Source organism: Choristoneura fumiferana, chromosome 12 (genome assembly GCF_025370935.1).
Source record: "Choristoneura fumiferana chromosome 12, NRCan_CFum_1, whole genome shotgun sequence".
NCBI classification, from domain to species: domain Eukaryota; kingdom Metazoa; phylum Arthropoda; class Insecta; order Lepidoptera; family Tortricidae; genus Choristoneura; species Choristoneura fumiferana.
In genome coordinates, this window is record NC_133483.1 from 9700548 (window position 1) to 9708334 (window position 7787).

The window sequence follows — 7787 nt, forward strand, 5'->3', positions numbered from 1 at the left end:
TAGGCTCGTTTTTTAAAGATCCCTAAGTTGTAACGCTCCGGAATGTTGCCGCTGAAAGCCGATTCCAGATCTTCGTCGTGCGAGGAAAGAAGTTTCGCTTAAAACGCACGTACTAGACTGCCAATCATCAAGATGGTGAGGATGGAAAGACAGACGGTTCCTCGAAGTGCGGTAGTGGAATTTAGCCGCAGGCAGCAATTCGAAATGTTCGTCAGAAGTGTATTGTCAGAAGGGTATTGTGTTGATGCTTCACTCTGGCAGTGAATCGGAAACGCCGTCGCTCGCGATCAGCGTGGGACCGTTCCTGCAGAGTCGTCCTGCATTCAAGCTGCAGTACCGAGGGTGGACACGGAGAACGTGTTCGAGCATGTCCGAGCGTACAGCGCCGGTTACAGGGAGCCCAGCTAGAGCTGTCCATCATCTCGCTCGAGTCTCAAAGGGCTAGCAATTTCAGCTCAATTTAGACTTCTGGTCGGAGGGTGTGGTGTTCCGTCGTTTTAGGGTAGCGACGAAGACGTTCAAAAATCCCTAATTTGTTTTTTTTTTTTAGTTTTTCTCTGTATGTTTTCTTATGTGTTTTTGTATTTTGTGTATATTAGTTTTCTAACTGTAATCTGTAATTTTTATTGATAAATTAATAAATAAATAATTATATTGTACACTTGGAGAGAATAGGCTACAAAATATTGGACACCTGTAATAGCCAGTTAAAGTTTCTCGTGACGTCCCACCGTGCAAGACTTTTTATCACGGCGTGACGGTACGGGCCCACCACTCCTGGCCCTATACCAGGAAATGCAAAACTCGAACTTCGTATGTTGCCGTCCCGCTGAAACTTATGTCATTTAATACGCGAGTGAAAGGGACAGTGCGATACGAACTTCGATAACCTCATGAACTCATGAACACTCATGAACTCATGAACTAAATATTTTTTTTTTTCAAGAAACTACTCGATTTTAAGGAAAACAGTAAGTAATTGGTTTTACTTTGTGTAGGTACAGTATATCAAAGTAAAACTAAAAAATACTGCACCTATCATTACGAACATTATAAAGCTGTCAATCATTTAAGACTTGTAAAATAATTAAGTCTAAAAATGTGTAACAACAAAGCGGAGGTTAATTAAAATAAAGATTATCCTGCTCTCGTAAATCTTTCTAACCAGAGAATTTGAAAAGGAAAAGCGAAAATCTTTAACTTTCTGACAGTTTAATAAGATAATAAAAATATAAGTCAAGAAAAAAGGAAAGAAGTTTCAACTAAACGGATTTCTTGGCCTTTTCTCACAATTTCCTTTGAGCTGTGGAGGCATTCTATCTTGTATTATAAAAACTCGAAAATGTAACCTGTCTTATCCTTAGCCACTCGATATAAGTTCGTATACTTGTTCCGTTGAGAAGAGCGGGTTTCCCTAAAACAATGGTCGGCCGGGCGGACCATTATTTATTTTATTACGCTTACTAAGCCGGTAAGTAAGTTGTGTGATACATTTAATACTGCTTAAGTATTTCTTGTTATATTTCGTCGTTTTACACTAGAGAATATTTATTAGAGAATATTATATACTTGTAACTGTGATGTGTTAACGTTCCAACTTTTGTAGCATTAAAAGTTTTTTCACTTCATATGCTCTTAAACATACACACACACACACACACTTTAGTCTCTGCATATATCGGGACTAAAGCTCCTCATTAATCTCTAGGGACTATAGTATTTTTTTTAATTTACGTTGGAAAACCCTAAACAGGCAATCACGGTGTTTGTGAATAGATGATTTTTTGGGCGTGGAAATAACCTAAAATGATAACTGCAAAAATATAAAAAAACACGATTTAATTTCTCTCTCTCAATCTATTCAATTATATTAAGGGGTAAATCATTTTATTATGCATAATCCAATCAGTTTTAAAATAGTTCTCAATTTCGAAACTGTTGGCTATATTATGCAAGCATTTTAAAGCTTCACTTCAAAAACAAGAAAAGAAAAGAAAAAAACCGCGTAACTATTTTTTTGCTATTTGAATTCTGAACAGATGTCCATTAGTCGAGCATACGTTTTTATGAAATGAAATGAAATGAAATAAATGAAATGAAATGAAATATTTATTTATTTGCTTTAGCACTATGTGGATAAATACGATGTTGGAATTTCTTATAAGGTATTAACTTATAAAAGTGTCAATAGTGCTAGCTGCCCTCTAACAGTAGGCATGCAAAAATTTGACTTAAATCTAGGTTACAAAATTAATTAAGATCAAATATCAAAACTGCAAAATGTCTACACAATCGAAAACAAATTATCATATAAAATCAAAATCAATATCATAAGAATTGTCACAATAGAATTAAAATAAAATAAATGTCGTATGTAATCAAAACTATTCCTTAATTAAAAAACTCATTGAGGCTATAAAAATTGTAAGCCATAAGCCAATTTAATAAAAATGATTTAAATTTTCGCATTGGCAACTCTAATAAGGCAGGCGGTAGTTTATTAAAAATTTTGATCGCCATGCTGTACACGTTGTTGCGGCAAAGAGCCAGTCTATTCTTGTAACTAGTAGTTTATTTCTTCGATGCTCCTAGCTTGGGGATTGACATCTGATACTCTAGTAAAGTGTTCAATATATATTTTTACAAAAAGTGACATCTCAGCAATATAAATGCATGGAAGAGGAAGAATTTTAAGCTTTTTAAACATTGGCCTACAAGATTCCCTTTCTGCCAATGCCACACAACGCCCTTATGCATTTTTTTGCGCTATGAACAGTCTGTTGATTTCGACTGAGTTGCCCCAGATATGATACCGTAACGCAAAACGGATGAGACATAGCCATGATAAGCGTTAAGCGCTGTCTGCAAAGAAGAAATCTTTCTCAAACGGTAAAGTGCAAACACAAGCGATTTATTCTCGTGCACAGAACATCAACATGATTTTTCCAGTTACAATTTTCATCAAGCGTTATTCCCAGAAAAGTCGTGGAATCAACAATATCTATTTTATTATTGTCGTAAGTTAAATTTAACGTAAGTTTTTGACTTCTATATGTTTAAATTGTATTGCCTTAGTTTTAGTTATATTAATTTTTAAATTATTCATGTCCATCCATTCAATTATTCTACTTAATGCCAAATTAATGTCAGTCTCAAATATCTCTCTATCATAACATTTAAATAATAATGTGGTATCATCTGCAAACAATATGCACTTGTGATTTGTGACATCTGAAATATCATTAATATACAGAAGAAACAGCAGTGGCCCCAGTATGCTTCCCTGGGGTACACCCTGTTTATTATTACAATATTCAGACAGGGCTGACAGTTTTTCCCCGTTTTTCGATTTTTGTTATCTCTGTACATTGTTAAAAAGTAATTGTAATTTTGAACAGAACGTTGTTTTTTTCCTCTTATTCAAAGTGAAAAGTAGAGTGTTTAGTGAAAAGTAGAGTGTGTAAACAACTGTAATGACACTCGAGCTATAAACATCTCGTGTCATTATGGCTTGCTTTAGTCCCTTGTTTAACAATCTACTATTATTGATTAATTAACGGTTCTGATGTCGACGGTGTTGATTATCTTTAATGAGGTCCTGAGGCCTTATTTGTCTAACATAGTGGGAATCACATAATTTTCACCACTTTTTTTCTGTCACGTACGGTTTAAGACGTAGGTAGAGAAAAAGGTGATGAATACTATCATGAACGTCAGCACTTGTAGAATATTGCCTCAGATCTGTTCATGGTGTCAGCATTGGGTCAAAAATTACGCTTTGATATTAATGTTGTAATAATGTACAAAGAATCCTTGGTGGGCGAGTCCGACTCGCACTTGCCCTTTTTTAATTGCGAGTGATAAATGTTTCATTGATCATTTCATTGATCGACGTCAAAGTGTACCGCGGCTTTTACGTGGTCATGTATTATCTTGCAGTTCAGTCAAACTAACTCATCCATGCGATAGAGCATTTTGGATTACATAATAATAAATTTTAAAATATAGGTACTTAGTTTCAAGAATTAATCTCTTATAACTAAAATAACATCAATTACTATAATAATACGTACCATCAGCCAAATAAGTGGTCTATCAATTTTTAAACAAGTTCCTATGAAATGAATATGTCGCTAAAGTCGAAATTTCAAGTTGACAGACACGTCTATGTATTGGCATTATTGTTTTATGGCATGCAAACGATTATTAACTTTAGGGTGGTAGACCACATATTTGGCTGATGGTACAGTCACCAGCACCAATATCTGACACAACAAGCGTGCATAAATATTTGATACGACTCTATTTCTAGGGCCGGAAGGACGTGTCAGATATTTTTGCACGCTCCGCTGTGGCAGATATTAATGCTGGTGACTGCACATACCTACACTAAAGTAATCATGTATAGGAATCAAGTAAGGAAGTACCGAATTCGGAGAATCATTCTAATTACTTGATTCCTTCTTATCCTTCTGGGACTATAAATTCTTGCTTTGTAATAACGAATTTTCTTGATTTTTTTTCCGTAATGCAACTTTACAATAAATTGTGAAACTTGGTATTTCCTTTATATTTTTTCGTTTTGATATTGAGTGGCTAGTGGACATAATATTAAGTACTTAACATGACTAGTAGATCATTTCATTACATCGTAATTATGTCAGCTGATACGCGTTCACTGCTGGATAAAGGCATCCCCAAGGAGTTGCACAATAATAGGACCTGCATTGCTACTGACAGTGGTACATAGTAAGTTTGTATAAATCAAAAATGAAAGAAAAGACAAATAATACATTAAGGGGCTGTTTCACCATCCATTGATTAGCGTTAACCGCCGGTTAAATGTGATGCCGTCTCCGTCTACTCGAACAAAACAAATAGAGAAGGCATCACACCTAACCGCCAGTTAACACTAATCAATGGATGGTGAAACAGCCCCCTAAAACTTTCAATAATTTATGCGAGCAGATATGGTCACGCCTGCTATCCCACTTCCGATTAATATTATAAATGCGAGAATTTGTAAGTCTGTTTGTTCGTTCACCTCATCACGTCATAACCGCTGAACCGATTTAGATGAAATTCGGTTACAGATAGTTTGAGTCCCGGGGAAGGACATAGGACAGTTTTTTTCCCGGGAAATTGCATAATTCCCGCAGGATAGCGATAAACGTTTTTTTTTTTTATACGAATGGATGGCAAACGAGCAAGTGGGTCTCCTGATGGTAAGAGATCACCACCGCCCATAAACATCTGCAACACCAGGGGTATTGCAGACGCGTTGCCAACCTAGAGGCCTAAGATGGGATACCTCACGTGCCAGTAATTTCACCGGCTGTCTTACTCTCCACGCCGAAACACAACAATGCAAGCACTGCTGCTTCACGGCAGGATTAGCGAGCAAGATGGTGGTAGCAATCCGGGCGGACCTTGCACAAAGTCCTACCACCTGCATGAATTCTACGCGCATGGTGTCGCGGATAACTGGCTAGTCAACTATAGAATTATATTCACGTACAATTTATTGTCTACCTCAGCCATAACAATGCAGTGATCAAAATGCGCAATAAAGAGTCACTACCGCCCCGGCCGGCCAAATGTCTTACTATAGTTTGATAATGGAAATAAAGTAGTCGAGGTCAATGACCCTCGCTTCAACTTGGGAGTGTAGTCGCGTGCTTTCCGGGACATGAAAACGTAATGCCACCGGGCCCCGTAATTCTGTGCCAATGTTCGACACACTGCATACCTGACTAAGTAGTTATTTATAGCGCTGGGATGCCAGGGATTAACATGTCGTTTATCAAATAAATGCGAGCTCATTCTGCTCATTCTAATCCTACTGATAATATAATTGCGAAAGTTTGTGGGTGTCTGTGTGTATGTTGGTTACTCCTTCACGCTAAAACGGCTGGACATTAAGAATAACATAAAGGCTATGTACGGGGTGGCTCATTTAGATCGGTCAGTATGGGAAAGCTGAACTTTTATGTTCTGTTCTTAGGAACCATGTCATCGATTTTATTTACAAGAAAAATTGCATTCATAGATTGAATAAAAAAGTACTAATTGTACCTAATGTAAGTTTTATTTTCAAACCGTCCGGGTTCGATTCCCGAGCTGGGTACATGATTTTTAAAAATGTATGAATGCAGTTTTTCTTGTTATTAAAATCGATGACATGGTTCCTAAGAACAGATCTTCGTATGTCTTTTAGTTTCAGACTTTCCTATACTGACCGATCTAAATGAGCCACCCTGTTATACTTACTTTTTATGCTGATATTTCCACGAGTTTCAAATACAATACCAAGATTTCAACCGCTAGGATTAGTTGGCATGAAATTTGGTGCGGGTGTTTTATATGCAACGGTAATGAAATCCAACATTTGTTCCTATAAGATTCACATTTAATTTATTTAAATAACATAAAAGTAGTTAATTTTTTTAAAACACAAAAAAAATAATACATAACATAACATTTTTTTTGTATTTAAGTATGTAGGTACAGTTGACAGGTGAATCCTTTTCATAATAAATTTCGCTATGATTGCTTTGGCACATATATGGTATGTCAACATAACATAAGCAGGACAATGATTCCATCCTGGTATGTGATTTAGTTTTCTTTGCCTATACAGTTGTACAAAAATAAATAAACAGTTTTTAACAGATTAAGATACATATACAAGGCGAATTTATCACTTGAAGGAGAAAAATAAAAACTTTGTTCAAAGATTTCATTGATGATTTCGATTTATTCTTTCGATTCTTATACTTTAGAATTTAAATACTTAGATTATCTCTAGCAAATTTTATGGTTTATTAATTCGTAGCTTACAATATGGTTAATTATTCTTCTCAATTTACTAGATTTAATCTGTCTGTCAAGCAGTTACGTATGTATATATAACACTTTACTGTACATGAAAAAACAGATGCATAAAGCCGAACGTATCCCATACAGTCACAAACATACACAGCACGCTACACTACTAAGGCTGCGGTCGGCAACCTTATAGTCAAAAATTAACATTTAAAAAATTTCAAAATTTTTAAAGAGCCACAATTTTTTTCTTGCCAACAATAGTACTTGCATAAATGAAGTTTCGAACAAAGGAGCCGCAGCTTCACATCCAAAGAGCCGCATGTGGCTAGCGAGCCGCAGGTTGCGGATCCCTGTACTAAGGTAATGTAAAGTTTCCGAAATCCAAACATGTAAGGTGTGAGTGCGAAGCCGGATCCCACTCCTAAGAGAAGCCCGAGTGCGGATATAGTTATGACCCCAACATGCACGTCCTTTACACAGTTTATAGACCGGATCGAGCCGAGTGTCCTTTTAGATTCAGCCGTCGTCGCAGCGAGTATCTGATACCTGAAGCTTCCTTATAAATAATGGTTTGTGACTTTAAGACACAAAGCGCAAAGTGAATTCAAAATGAAAGGCGATATTCCGATGCTATTTGCATCGCTGCGGAGTTGGGGAGCGATTTTCGAATCGCATCACTCGTAAGTACTATTGAAAAGTGGTGAAAAATTGTACTGAGTTTGAAATACGAATGGAGTAGTAGAGATATAATTATTTTTAGCAGGTACCTACCCAACCCATGTCTTGCTTTTCTGGACTTTTAACTTTTTAGTCCTTTTCTACTCCTACTTTTTATCTGGTGGACGAGCCAAGCGAAGCGCAAGGGCACTATACCTACCTACCTTTTCTCGAAACGCTTCGTCGTTTTTTTAAACCCTTATAACTTGGGTTTGGAACTTGAGTCGGGATATGCTGTCAGT